The sequence below is a fragment of the Pristiophorus japonicus genome, chromosome 14 (genome assembly GCF_044704955.1).
Source record: "Pristiophorus japonicus isolate sPriJap1 chromosome 14, sPriJap1.hap1, whole genome shotgun sequence".
In the NCBI taxonomy this organism is placed as follows: domain Eukaryota; kingdom Metazoa; phylum Chordata; class Chondrichthyes; family Pristiophoridae; genus Pristiophorus; species Pristiophorus japonicus.
The window spans coordinates 169,225,490-169,240,915 of record NC_091990.1 but is presented as its reverse complement, the minus strand read 5'-3'; the positions used below and the strand labels follow the sequence as shown (position 1 = coordinate 169,240,915).

The 15,426-nt window shown below is 44.1% G+C and overlaps 1 protein-coding gene across 6 annotated transcripts in view; it reads right to left on the bottom strand.

Annotated features, from left to right (window-relative positions):
• dagla (diacylglycerol lipase, alpha) overlaps positions 1 to 15,426 on the bottom strand; it is a 519,984-nt gene that overhangs the window by 354,724 nt on the left and 149,834 nt on the right. Inside the window, exon 1 of one of the 6 annotated variants that reach the window (XM_070899846.1) lies at positions 3,360 to 3,410. The exons of the other annotated variants lie outside the window; for them this stretch is intronic. The gene's annotated coding sequence lies outside the window, so the exon portion shown is untranslated. Of the gene's footprint in view, positions 1 to 3,359; positions 3,411 to 15,426 lie in introns of those variants that run through there. 6 annotated transcript variants of the gene reach the window in all.

The window sequence follows — 15,426 nt, the reverse complement described above, 5'->3', positions numbered from 1 at the left end:
GAAAAGCAAGCCAGGAGCAATACCAGGCATACCTAACAACTAGTAACGCTACAACACATGCTAAACAACGGAAGCCGCACGATATAGACAAGGCTAAGCAATCCCACAACCAACGGATCAGATCAAAGCTCTGCAGTCCTGACACATCCAGTCGTGAATTGTGGTGGACCATTAAACAACTAACGGAAAGAGGAGGCTCCATGAATATCCCCATCCTCAACGATGGCAGAGCCCAGCATGTGAGTGCAAAAGAAGATGTTTGCAATCATCTTCAGCCAGAAGTGCCACGTGGATGTTCCATCTTGGCCTCCTCCTGAGGTCCCCATCTTCACAGAAGCCAGTCTTCAGTCAATTCGATTCACTCCACATAATATCAAGAAACAGCTAAGCACACTAGATACAGCAAAGGCACCGACAACATCCTAGTTACAAGTGCTGCAGATTTGTGCTCCAAAACTAGCGAAGTGATAGAAGATGTTGTCAACAGTGCTATCAAGCAGCATTTACAGGAGTTGTGCCAAGACCATTGGGCTTCATACCTCATTACAGCCTTGGTCCAAACATGGATAAGAGAGCGGAATTCCAGAGGTGAGGTGAGAGTGACTGCCCTCGACATCAAGGAGCCATAGTAAAATTGGAGTCAATGGGAATTGGGGAAAACTGGTGTGAGTCACACCTAGCACAAGGAAAATGGTTGTGGCAGTTGAAGGTTAATCGTGTCAGCCCCAGGACATTGCTGCAGGAGTTCAACAAGACAGCGTCCTTGGCCCAACCATCTTCAGCAGCTTCATCATTGACTTTCCCTCCATCAGGTGGTCAGAAGTGGGATTTATGCTGATGCTTGCAGTGTTCCGTTCCATTTGCAACTTCTCAGATAATGAAGCAGTCTGAGCCCAAATGCAGCAGGACCTGGCCAACATTCAGCCTGGAATGATAAGTGGCAAGTAACATTCACGTTACACACATTCCAGGCAATGACTATCTCCAACGAGAGTTTACCCACCTCCCCATGACATTCAATGGCATTACCATCATTGAATTCCCCACCATCAACATCCTGGGGGGTTACCATTAACCAGAAACTTAACTGGACCAGCCACATAAATGCTGTGGCATCAAGAGCAGAACAGAGGCTGGATATTCTGCAGCGAGTGACTCACCTCCTGACTCCCCTAAGCCTTTCCATCATCTACAAGAGGCAAGTCAGGAGTGTGATGGAATACTTTCCACTTGCCTGAATGAGTGCAGCTCCAACAATTCAAGAAACTCGACACCATCCAGAACAAAGCAGCCCACTTGATTTGCACCCCATCCACCATCTTCAACATTCACTCCCTCCATCACCGGCGCACCGTGGCTGCAGTGTGTACCATCTACAAGGAGCACTGCAGCAACTCGCCAAGGCTTCTTCAACAGCACCTCCGAAACACATAACCTCTACTGCCTTGAAGGACAAAGACAGCAGATGAATGGGAACACCACTACCTCCAAGTTCCCCTCCAAGTCACAGACCATCCTGACTTAGAAATATATCGCCGTTTCTTCATCGTCACTGGGTCAAAATCCCGGAACTCCCTCCCTACAGCACTGTGGGCTCAAAATTGCCCAGGAGTTGCTCCGGTTTTTTTGGAGCAACTAGATTTTTCTGGAGTATCTTAAAATCCCCATTTTGCATATTCAATTTATGCCAGTGTAAGTGAGTTAGTTAGAATTTTTTTTTAAGTTTAGTTTAGTTTTTTTTCCCAAAAGGGGGCATTACCAGCCACCTCTGCCTGTTTTGGTCATTTGGGCCACTTTGGACAGCTAATAGTTACTCCAAACTAACTTAGGCCAGCGTATGTGGCCACTTGTGGCTACACAGAAAACCCTTGCGGAGAGTTAAGAAATCAGCACAGGTAGGTACATCGGAGGCTAGCAGAAATTAATGACTTGACTAAAGAATGTGAATAAGATCAAAGAGCTATACAGGACATATGACAAATTTCGCAAAGTTAACTTACTATACAACAGAAACATTCATGGAAGCTTAAACTACAAAAATAGTAAAAAGACAAAACATATTAGAATTTTTTCAAAATATCCAAATAAAAAACAGAAGTACCTCCTGCTCATAATTCATATGTTCTCCCAACCACCTAAGCTCACCCACCATCACAGAAATATTTAAAACCATATAGGCAGGAAAGTTACTGTTTGTTTTATGCTTTTAAATATTTTGAAAATTCAAGCAAAATTATTCCACCAAATCTAATGTTCAAGAATTGATGATGTACTTGAAAGTATTTTCTATTAACTTGGTTAGGAAAGTATTTTCATCAACAGGTTTAAGCATAGTCTTGAGTAAGCTCATTAAAATTACTGCTACACAGTTATCACCCCTCCCACGGGATCAAAACTCTCTCCCCTCCTCCTCCTCTCCCACCCGCCGCCGCCCCCCCCCCCACCCCAACCACCGGAATCAAAACTCACTTCCCCCCCCCCCCCGCCGCTGCCAATCACCCCGGCTTGGGCCCCGCATCAACCTGCTTCTTGTGGCCTTCTAGCCCGGGAAGGCAGAGGGCCGGCCTGTGCGGCTGGCCACTCAGTCCGGGATAGGGGCGGGACGCATCGGGTCCCACGTTGCAGCACGCATACAGAGGCTGGAGGCAGGAGCTATTGACCATGCACAATCCAACGCGCATGTGCAGAGCTGCCGGCACAGTTTCTGGCGCAGGGCCCTAGCTCCGCCCCCCAATCGACTGGCCACGTCACGCCAAACCCCAGGAGAGGCCACACAGCGGCCAGAATCGGGGGAGATATTTTATGCACCGTTTTATGCCCACAAAGTCGGCGCATCTCTGGTGAGTGTGCCGAAAAAAGGGGTGGGCCAAATTTGAGCACTGAGTACCTTCACCTCACAGACGGATCTAGAAGGCAGTTCACCACTATCTTCCCAAGGGAAATTAGGGATGGGCAGTAAATGCTGGCCTTGCCAGCGATGCCCATATCCAGTGAATGACTGAAAAAGAGCAGAACTAGAAGAAAAAGATTCGCAAGAAAAAAATTGCACAAATTGATTCATTTGAAATCATGCACCCATAACACTGCTAGGACAGAGAACCACAAGCTAATCAATCATTTTGTTCACAGACTTTAACTCTTTGGCATCTTACCCAGCAAAATTAACTTGCTTGGCCTGTTCAACAGAGTCTTCGAAGAAAAAAAATGAGGAATTCAGATGAGGTCATCCACCACTTCAGCTGAGTTAGAAAAGTTTCTTCACACTCTCCCAATCGCTCTGAACTATCTTAATTTTTTTTTATACCATGCTCCTATATAGAACTACGTATTGAGGAAGATGTTAATTTTTGTTAACTTACCGACATTCGAGGATACCTCAGATCCTTGTATACTGGAAGCAGTGGCTACATGACACAAGCTTTGTCACTAAGAGCGTTGAAGTTATATTTCCAATGAAAGGGTACATTGTTCCCTCCACCTTACATACTATTTCTTGTACTATTCCATTCAGTAGTTCTATTTCATTTACTCTAAAAATATTGATGAGTTTAAACTCTTACAAACTAAACAACTGCTGTACAAATGAACTCAAACAAAACCCCAAATCATTGTTCAGCACATTTTGAAATTGCATTACACAAATTGACTTTAAAAAAAAAATCCTTTTCCTAACTGACAACCTGCTGTCAAACACACCAAGATTTCACATTATGTCTGAAAATCTTTGCTGCGTTGGTTCAACTATTCATCTATCTTACAGACTAAGCAGTAATCCAGCTTTCAGGACAAAAACTGAAGTAACTGAATGTAAACTGGCCCAGAAAATAAAATAGAACACTTGCCACATCTGCCTTAATTGAAGAGGGCAAGAGAGATATGAAGGCTGTTCCCTTCGGGAGTAGAGTACACTGTAGCTGTCTGAATGACTTTCTCATTAATACTGTTGGCAGAAAGCCTAAGGCACAGACTTAGGCTTTTGCTCTCTGACTCTAAGTAAACTAGGGTTTTGCCAAAGGTCAAATGTTGGAACGAATAGTAAGATACTTAGACATGGTGGGTGCAGAAACATATTAAAACTGTGAACAAAAGCTAGGCACCCAGTCATGGGGAATCAGCTCCAACTGGTTTAAATTATATTGCAATTGTGTGATTTTTCTCTATTGATAGCTTTGAGTAAGGAACTTTTGAATTCTTTAGTTGGTAGATTTTGTTTGTATATAGAAATTTATATTCATAAAAGACTTTATGGGCTGGATTTTTGGCTTCTCTGTTTTCGGGGCAAAAATGGAGGCGGGGCGGGAAAATTACCACCCAATTAACATTACCAATTAATTGCTTAACTTTTGGCATTTAGGGAAGGTGTTGCATTATTTTTGCGGTGCAAAAACGGGATCTTCGCCAAGTTTAGCGCATGGCTGGGGGCGCCTTGGGAGAGGGTACAAAAAAATTCAAAAAATCATTCAAAACATATTGCCAACATCCTTACCTCACAAATCGATGCAAAAATATTTTAAAAATAAAAACTTTATAATTTACCTTTTTTTCAGTTTATCCAACTTACCGCCACCGGCAGAGCTGGACCGTCGTGTTTTCCCTGGCGATTATTACGGCGCAGCCTACGGGTCGGGTGAGTCTCGAAACTCGGATGGTGTCACAATGCGAGTCATTCCACCACGGTGCAGCTCTCCCCGGCGGTGCTTCTAAGCGCCGCCCCAAAAACCGACCCGAGGATCGCAACCGGGCGAAAAACAGCTGAGCGCCCCATTTTTCGCCGTAGACGGTCAAAACGCGGCAAAAACCCGGTCGCAAACAAACCGAAAATCCAGCCAATATAAGTCAGCAAATACAATAGTAGTAATTATAAGAAAGGATTTAAAGGCAGGAATAGGCCGACAAAGAGGTGGGTTGCGTGCCTGACGGCTCATAACTGCAGATGGGTCACTGAAGCAGACTGACGAATGGGAATGCAGTAGAGAAGGGCACCTAATGGTCCAAACTGGGACTATGGATGTTCATAGCCTCATGCTCCAGCTGCACCGCTGTCCAAAACAGCTAGACCAGGCCTCCCAATATTGCAAACTCCCAGAAATGAGCCAATACATCTAAACCCTGACCTCCCAATGGTCATGAAACAAACTCTGTGTGCATCAACCTCTATCATATAATGCCTAGACTGCCCTCCCAGTGTAGCCAGGCTCTAGAAAGCCCCTCCTTGTGCTCTCCTTCCCAAGACCTGTCACAATGCTGCAAAACTGCTCACTACGTTGCTCTTAGAGCTCAGAACCCCTCCCCAACCTATTGTAAGTATATCAGGCCCATTCCCACTGCACCTGGATTCCAGAGTCGATAAATCAATGACTGATAATACCAATTGGCAGACCACACGTTTTTAGAAACCTCCAAATTACCATGAGCACCACTATGAAACATCATCTTTTAATACATTAAAAGTCTTATGAATGCAGACACTTACTAGACCACACCATTTTTTAAGCACATTTCTGTCATGCAATATTTCTATAGTTGTCAGCTGTGGGTCAATGGTGGCATTCTCACCCGAGTCAGAAGCTTGTGTGTCAAACCCCAATCTAGAGATCTGAGAACATAATCTAAGCTGACACACCAAGGCAGTGCTGAGGGAGTGCAGTACTGTTGGAGGTGCCCTCTTTTGGAGGAGACGTTAAACCAAGGCTCCATCTGCCCTGAGGTATTCACTATTCAAAGAGCAGGGGAGTTCTCCCAATGTCTTGGTTAACATTTTTCCCTCAACCAACATCACTAGAAACAGATTAACTATTCATTTCTCATTGTTATTTGTGTGAGCTTGTGTCCGTGCAATTTGGTTGCTGTGTTTCCCTACATTACAATAGCAACTAAATTTCAAAAGTAATTCCTTGGCTGTGAAGCAGTTTGGGATGTCCGGAGGTTACGAAAGGCGATATATAAATGCAAATTATTTCTTTACTTGCTATGTGCCTTGAATGAGTCCTCCCAGCACCCAGTGAGTTTGGGGATGGCATCAAACAGGAAATTAGGGATGCGTGCAATAAGGGTACAGCAGTTATCATGGGTGACTTTAATCTTCATATAGATTGGGCTTACCAAACTGGTAGCAATACGGTGGAGGAGGATTTCCTGGAGTGGAAAAGGGATGGTTTTCTAGACCAATATGTCGAGGAATCAACGAGAGAGCAGGCCATTCTAGACTGGGTGTTGTGTAATGAGAGAGGATTAATTAGCTATCTTGTGGTGCGAGGCCCCTTGGGGAAGAGTGACCATAATATGATAGAATTCTACATTAAGATGGAGAGTGACACAGTTCATCGAGACTAGAGTCCTGAACTTAAAGAAAGGTGACATCGACGGTATGAGACGTGAATTGGCTAGGATAGACTGGCAAATGATACAGTGGATAGGCAATGCCAGACATTTAAAGATCACATGGATGAACTTCAACAATTGTACATCCCTGTCTGGCGTAAAAATAAAAAGGGGAATGTGGCTCAACCGTGGCTTCTAAGGGAAATTAGGATAGTGTTAAATCCAAGGAAGAGGCATATAAATTGGCCAGAAAAAGCAGCAAACCTGAGGACTGGGACAAATTTGGAATTCAGCAGAGGAGGACTAAGGGCTTAATTAGGAGGGGGGAAAATAGAGTATGAGAGTAAGCTTGCAGGGAACATAAAAACTGACTGCAAAAGCTTCTATAGATATGTGAAGAGAAAAAGATTAGTGAAGACAAACATAGGTCCGTTGCAGTCAGATTCAGGTGAATTTATAATGGGGAACAAAGAAATGGCAGACCAATTGAACAAATACTTTGCTTCTGTCTTCACGATGTAAGACACAAATAACCTTCCGGAAATACTAGGGGACCCGAGGGTCTAGCGAGAAGAAGGAACTGAAGGAAATCCTTATTAGTCAGGAAATTGTGTTAGGGAAATTGATGGGATTGAAGATCGATAAACCCCCAGAGGCTGATAACCCGCATCCCAGAGTAGTTAAGGAAGTGGCCCTAGAAATAGTGGATGCATTGGTAGTCATTTTCCAACATTCTATAGACTCTGGATCAGTTCCTATGGATTGGAGGGTAGCTAATGTAACCCCACTTTTAAAAAAGGAGGGAGAGAGAAAACAGGGAGTTATAGACCGGTTAACCTGACATCGGTAGTGGGGAAAATGTTGGAATCAATTACTAAAGATGTAATAGCAGCGCATTTGGAAAACAGTAACAGGATCAATCCAAGTCAGCATGGATTTATGAAAGGGAAATCATGCTTGACAAATCTTCTGGAATTTTTTGAAGATGTAACTAGTAGAGTGGACAAGGGAGAACTAGCGGATGTGGTTTATTTGGACTTTAAAAAGGCTTTGACAAGGTCCCGCACAAGAGATTAGTGTGCAAAATTAAAGCACGTGGTATTGGGGGTAATGTATTGACGTGGATAGAGAACTGGTTGGCAGACAGGAAGCAAAGAGTAGGAATAAACGGGTCCTTTTCAGAATGGCAGGCAGTGACTAGTGGGGTACCGCAAGTTTCAGTGCTGGGACCCCAACTATTTACAATATATATTAATGATTTAGATGAAGGAATTGAATGTAATATCTCCAAGTTTGCAGATGACACTAAGATGGGTGGCAGTGTGAGCTGTGAGGAGGATGCTAAGAGGCTACAGGGTGACTTGGACAGGTTAGTTGAGTGGGCAAATGCATGGCAGATGCAGTATAATGTAGATAAATGTGAAGTTATCCACTTTGGGGGCAAAATTGGAAGGCAGAATATTATCTGAATGTTGACAAATTAGGAAAAGGGGAAGTGCAACGAGACCTGGGTGTCATGGTACATCAGTCATTGAAAGTTGGCATGCAGGTACAGCAGGAGGTGAAGAAGGCAAATGGCATGTTGGCCTTCATAGCGAGAGCATTTGAGTATAGGAGCAGGGAGGTCTTACTGCAGTTGTACAGGGCCTTGGTGAGACCACACCTTGAATATTGTGTACAGTTTTGGTCTCCTAATCTGAGGAAGTTCATTCTTGCTACTGAGGGAGTGCAGCGAAGGTTCACCAGACTGATTCCCGGGATGGCAGGACTGACATATGAGGCGAGACTGGATCGACTAGGCTTATATTCACTGGAATTTAGAAGAAAGAGAGGGGATCTCATAGAAACATATAAAATTCTGACGGGATTGGACAGGTTAGATACAGGAAGAATGTTCCCGATGTTGGGGAAGTCCAGAACTCGGGATCACAGTCTAAGGATAAGGGGTAAGCCATTTAGGGCCGAGGTGAGGAGAAACGTCTTCACTCAGAATTGTGAACCTGTGGAATTCTCTACCACAGAAAGTTGTTGAGGCCAGTTCATTAGATATATTCAAAAGGGAGTTAGATGTGGCCCTTACGGCTAAAGGGATCAAAGAGTATGGAGAGAAAGCAAGAATGGGGTAGTGAAGTTGCATCAGCAGCCATGATCATATTGAATGGTGGTGCATGCTCAAATGGCCGATTCCTGCACCTATTTTCTATGCCTATCACCAGGGCAGGTGCTGTTTAAATTCAGTGCCTCTGCTTTCTCACCCATCTCTGTCCTTTTTTGCAACCTCAGCACTGTAGACCCACCCCCCAGTGGACCTGACCCCTGTGCTGAACGAACCCTGCATTCCTGCTGTGACCAGTGCTTTTAAAATAGATTTAACTAAAAAATATGCCCAGCTTAACATGGGGAACCCCTTTGCTTTTGTAATATCCTCGGAGGGAAGGATTCACACCAGAGCAATCATCCATATCTTGCCACTGCCAACCTAGCACTGACAAAACACAAAGTGCTTGAATAAGTTTAAACTGGCTCTGAAGTGTCAACGCAGTTTTCATCACTGGAGGGTAGAGTGCGCCTTGGGAGTCAAGGACACCAAGTCAGGGATCAGTAACCATTTGTGATGGGAAATAGTTAGGCAGCAAGCGAGGAAGTACAGTGGCAATGAAGGGGATTTTAACCAATACAATATTGTCCAAGCCGCTGCTATTGAAACACTTTTATTATAATTAATTCTTCTTTACCCCCTAACCCAAATAAGACATCCACCAAGTGCCTATACTCTTTCACACACCCCACATCTTCTTGCTACATCCTCATTCACCACTCTGACCAGCTATCTCATTCTTTCCAGATGTGTCAGCTGTGGCTCACCTCAGTCAGAAGGCTGTGGGTTCAAATCCCATTCCAGTGACTTGAGCACACAAATCTAGGCTGACACTCCAGTGCAATACAGACGGAGTGCTGTACTGTCGGAGATACCCTCTTTCAGATGAGATGTTAAATCGAGGCTCCATATACCATCTCACGTGGACGTAAAAGATCCCACGGCAATTTTCACCGGAGTTATCTCCGGTGTCTTGGCCAATATTTATCCCTCAATCAACATAACAAAAAGAATTTATCTGATCATTATCACATTGCTGTTTGTGGGAGCTTGCTGTGTGCAAATTGGCTGCCGTGTTTCCCACATTACAACAGTGACTACACTCCAAAAGTAAAGCGCTTTGTGACATCCGGTGATCATGAAAGGCGTAAATGTGAGTCTTTCTTTTTCCTCCCTGCCCCCACCTCACCCTCGATGCCGATATCCTGTTCCTTTACCACGTTTATCCTGCCTGGGAAAGCCCCATCCCTGTGATTTTGTGAGCACCTCATCGCTCCGTATCCTCCTCTCAATACTCTAACCTATGCTCCCGCACCCTGCCGCTGCTAACCCAGTGTTGCCGTACATCCCATTCCACCCTTCCATCACAGCCACATCCAATACTCTCTCCATGCTCCCAATCCCCGGAATTCCTTTCTTTCAGTGCCCTTACACCCTGGATTATCTCCCACTCTTTCCACACTTTGGACCATGGTACCCCTTCCCAATACTCTTGAACACTTATCCAATTACTTTCATATGCCACAACAAGCCTCCTGGTTTCCACAGAATTCTCATCTTCTCCAATGTGCAATCGCTCCAGGGACTGCACTTCCAATGCTCCCAGACCCAGGACCACTTTCCTAACCCACACATCCCCCTTACTTCTCCCCAGTACTACTTCCTAACTACCTGCAACATGGAACATCTTCCCTACCATCTTCCTCTTTCTCCTGGACTTTAAAGAAAGACAACATATAAAATGAATTACATTGCTAAACTAACCTTTAGTAGTAATCAACGTCACTGATTTACAGTTCCCACACAAACACAGTCCTGGACTTCAAACCTAAATATATCACTAACACTCCTTTAATACTCTATAATACAGTGTCAGCTGTGGCTCAGTTGGTAGCACTCTTGCCTCTGGTGTGGGTTCAAGTCCCACTCCAGAGAATTGAGCACAAAAATCTAGGTCGATAGCGCAGCACTGAGGGAGTGCTGCACTGTTGGAGGTGCCGCCTTGACGTTAGAGAGGTCCTGACTGCTCTCTCAGGTGGACGTAATAGATCCCATGGCATTATTTCGAAGAGGAGCATGGGAATTATCCCCAGTGTCCTGGTCAACATTTATCACACAATCAACATCATAGATTGTCTGGTCATCATCACATTGCTGTTTAGGAGAGCTTGCTGTACGCAAATTGGTTGCCACGTTTCCTACATTCCAACAGTGACTACACTTAAAAAAAAAACAGTTCTTCATTGATTGTAAAGTGCTTTGAGGCATCCTGAGATCGTGAAAGGTGCTATATAAATGCAAGTCATTTTTTGTAATAAAAACACAATTTACCTCATTAAATCACTGTAAATCAGTAGCCAAACATATATTGCAGAACATAAAACAGTGCATCTTCCAATTCACCATGAGCAATGTCACAGGATATCCACTAGCAATATATTCGGGAGGGCGCTGAGCTCTTCGAGTATCATCGCCGAGAGCATGCAGAAATCAAGTGCAGGCAGCACGTGCGGCAAACCAGACTCCCTGCCCACCCTTTCCCTCAACGACTATCTGTCTCACCTGTGACATGGAGACTGTGGTTCTCGTATTGTACTGTTCAGCCACCTAAGAACTCATGCTAAGGGTCCAAGTTTCGGTCCCAGTTGCTCCTGATTTTTTGGAGCAACTGGTGTAGAACGGAGTATCTTAGAAATTCAAATTCTCGGCATTTAGTTTGCTCCAGTTCTAGTCAGTTAGAACAGTTCCACTTTGGAACAGAATTTTTTTCCAAAAGGGGGCGTGTCCGGCCACTTACGCCTGTTTTGAAAGTTTCGGCAGTGAAAACTTACTCCAAACTAACTTAGAATGGAGTAAGTGAAGAGGGGGAAGGGGGCGGAGAAGCGTGGGTCGGATCCAGTCCGGGGGGGGGGGGGGGGGAGGGGGGAGTCGAGTCGGGTCGGGAGGAAGCAGGAGCTGGGCATGGGAGGCAGCCTTATGCACGCAGCCCCAGTGAGGCCATTCGGCCAGGGCTAAGGGCTGTGTGCTTCGGGCCCCTCCCACACAGTTTTGGGCGCCTGGAGCTACTGCACATGCGCGCCCACTGTAGCGCGCATGTGCAGAGGTCCCAGCACTGTTTTCAGCACAGGGACCTAGCTCCGCCCCCCACAGCTCGTGCTGCGCAGCGCCCGACTCCAGAGGACCAGCAGAGAGCCGGAGAATATGTACGTTTTTTTTAGGTGCACTTTGTGGCGCAAAAAACGGGCATCCAGGTCGGGGCTGCGCCGTTCTAGGCGCGGCCCGAAACTTGGGCCCTATGAATGGAAACAAGTCTTCCTCAATCCCAAGGGACTGCCTATGAGATGAGATGATGGTTAAGATAGTGTAAAAAGTTTCCTGAAGCAAATTCAGAAAATGTTTTATGAACTGCAGCAAAACCAGCCATTCACAGAGGAAGGTATTTTCAACCCCTGACCCCAAGCAATTACGAAATGTAAATACATTTTATTAAAGCAGCCATGTGTTTATTTACCGTTCTAGCGACACAATGATCCCAGAATAAAACTAGAATCAGTGGCCCTGACAATATATTTTACTTCGCACAGGGTAGCATACCTCAATTATATATTAAGTTCAGTGGGTCACAATATTTAATTTCAAACGCAATGAAAATTCCTACATCAAACTCTGTCTAATGGCAAAATCCAACCCCCCAACTCCACTAGAAGAAAATCCATGCATAGCGTAGGGAGAAGCTCACTGCAAACCTGCCAGCTCTTTTTGCTCTTCACAGCCTTGGCTAGCCTGGTCTACTTCACTTCTGTCCTCACCTACTGCCTGGCTGGTCCAGCCAAGTACACCGCCACAGTGCCCTGTCACATGGCTGCTTTAATAAAATTCATTTACACTTCTTTCAATTTAGTATGCTGTATTCGCTGCTCACGATGTGATCTTCTCTACATTGGGGAGACCAAGCGCAGATTGGGTCATGGCTTTGCGGTACACCTCCATTCAGTCCGTAAGTATGACCCTGAGCTTCCGGTCGCCTGTCACTTTAATTCTCCACTCCACTCCAATATCTTCGTTCTCAGACTCCAGCATTGTTCCAATGAAGCTCAACCCAAGCTCGAGGAACGGCATCTCAACTTTCATTTAGACAGCCTGTGGACTTAACATCAAGTTCAACGATTTCAAAGCATAACCTCTGCCCATCTTTGGCTTTTTTTCCCCTTCCATCTTATGTTTTTTTTCTCTGTCTCCAATGGCAGCTGGTTATTACTCCGCCATTCACACCCTATCCAGACGAGCCTTTTTCTAACTTCTGCCATTACCATTTCAATTCGGCCCAACATCCCTTTTGTCTCTCTAATCTCTCCTACCTTCCACCCTGTCACAGACCTTCCCTTTATTTCTTTCTTCCCCTCCCCCTTTCGGTGCTCCTTAAGAATGTTTGAAAAAAACAAACATTCTCAAGTTCTGATGAAGGGTCATTGACCCGAAACGTTAACTCTCTTTTTCTCTCCACAGATGCTGCCTGACTCAGAGATTTCCAGCATTTTCTGTTTTTATTTCAGATTCCAGCATCCGCAGTATTTTGCTTTTGTATTAGTGTTCCGATTGTCACGGATTCCCACTGGCCACTTTTGGTGCTCTTCTGTACTGAAGATGCAGCCACTGTTACTTGTATGTCCTCTGCGAAGTTTACAAGTTTTGACATGCTAACATTGGGGAGCTTGCTTAAGATGGTCCATTATAAAACAGCATATTACCCGATTTACTATGAGCAATGCCAAAGGTCAGCCACTATTTTAATTTTTTTTAAACATTCACGAGTAAGTATAAATCATGCTTCGTATACACTAGTAAGCCTCACTATGGATTTCACATCACTGAGCAGGTCCTGTTTGTAATGAGTTAACAGGAGGTGGCGGGTGACGCAATTCTGTATGTTGGCTTTGTGACAAGCAACAAATGAGTTCTATTGAAAAATTACTTTACAATGACAAAGCTTACTGGTGGTATTTTGGACCTATTCCTTAGTATCAAAGCACGACATTGTCATGTTATCCAATGTGCTTAATATCAAACGCACTCCTGACTGGCCTCCATGTTCTACCCTACGTATACTTGAGCTCATCCAAAACTCGGCTGCCCGTGTCCTAACTCGCACCAAGTCCCATTTCATTCATTACCCCTGTGCTCACTGACCTACATTGGCTCCCGGTTAAGCAACACCTTAATTTCAAAATTCTCATTCCTGGTTTTCAAATCCCTCCATGGTCTCGCCCCTCTCTATCTCTGTAATCTCGTCCAGCACCACAACCACCTCCCCTCGAGATATCTGCACTCCTCTAATTCTGCTCTCACTAGCATCCCTGATTATAAATCGGTCAACTATTGGTGGTTGTGCCTTCCGTTGCCTAGCCCTAAGCTCTGGAATTCCCTCCCTAAACCTTAACGCTCTCTACCTCTCTTTCCTCCTTCAAGACACTCCTTGTTGACTAAGCTTTTGGTCATCCGTGTGGCTCAGTGCCATGTTTTTTTGTGTTATAACACTCCTGTGAAGCGCCTTGGGACATTTTACTATGTTAGAGGCACACTATAAGTACAAGTTGTTGTTATAATGTCACCAAACACAAATCTTCAAAATACAAGACAACATTCTACAAAACAGAAATTTTATAGCACTTAGGACACACGTACTTTCCTTTTACTCTGACAAAATTTGTGGCAGGGCTGGTATCATCCTGAATTTGTTCTTGTGCTCCTTCCCATTACCTCCAGTAATCCATTTCTGGAAAGGCAGGTTTAGATTTTACATTCCCAGCCATAGCACAAGTTAGCTAACTTCAAGTAGTTATTACAGCGTTAAGACAAACACATCAGCTAATGGTCCCAAAAATCCACAATTGAGCAACTGTTTACCTAAGTTTCACACTTGCAATATAAACAGACTTTAGATAGGGATCAGTCGTTGTAAGGAAAATTTCAGATTAACTTCATTTATTGTACATGGGAGTTTCAGTACCCAGTGTTTTAGTAAAGTGTAATGAGGGAAATCAGAATTTTTCATATTGTGCTCATTGAACAGTGAAAAATACAAAGAGGTAGGTTTTGAACAGGGTTTTGAAAATGGGGGAAAAGGTATTGCAAGGTTTAAGGAGAGTGTCCCGCAGTCAGGATCCAAGATAGCCGAGGATCTATTATAAAACTTGTTTTGTGCTTTTAAGCATATTCTGCTGGCATATACTGTAGTACTTTAGTATTTTTCATTTTCACCTATTTTACTTAAACAATATTCTAATTAGACATCCTGAAAGAAAATTCAATTTCTAGATAGATAGGTTTGGTTTTTATTTTCCTTAACTCGGAGTGATGCAAACCTGCCCAGCAATAGCACAAGTTATCTCACTTCAAGTAGTAGAACTTACTCATTACAGCATTAAAAACAAACAATGCATCTGCTACTAGTCCCAGAACACCACAATTATGTAGCAGACAAGCAGTCACCAAAGTTTCCAGCAAAATAAAATGTCACATCACCATGAACGAGGAGGGAAGGGAAGGTGGGTGAAGAGTTTAGAACAGCCAAGCTGTTACCAATATACTGTTAAATACAAATCAGCCATAATCTCTTCAATGACAATTGAGTACAACAGTGCAATTTTCAGAAAGCTTTAAAAATAGATTATCAGCTAACTGAATGTACACCAGGATTTGAACCTGGAGTCTTCTGCTACATTTGGTTCTAGTGTTACAGGGGAAATGTCTTTGGATTTCTAGGATTTCCGCTCCTAGAATTATCCAGTGATCGAATTGAGCTCGTGAAAATTAGGTGAGAACAGAATCAGGTTCTACTACAAAAGCAAAACACTGCGGATGCTGGAATCTGAAATAAAAACAAAAATTGATGGAAATCTCATCAGGTCAGGCAGCATTTGTGGAGAGATAAACTGAGTTAACGTTTCAGGTCTGTGACCCGTAGTCAGAACTAGAAAAGTTCAAGATGTAACAGATTCTTAAGGAAG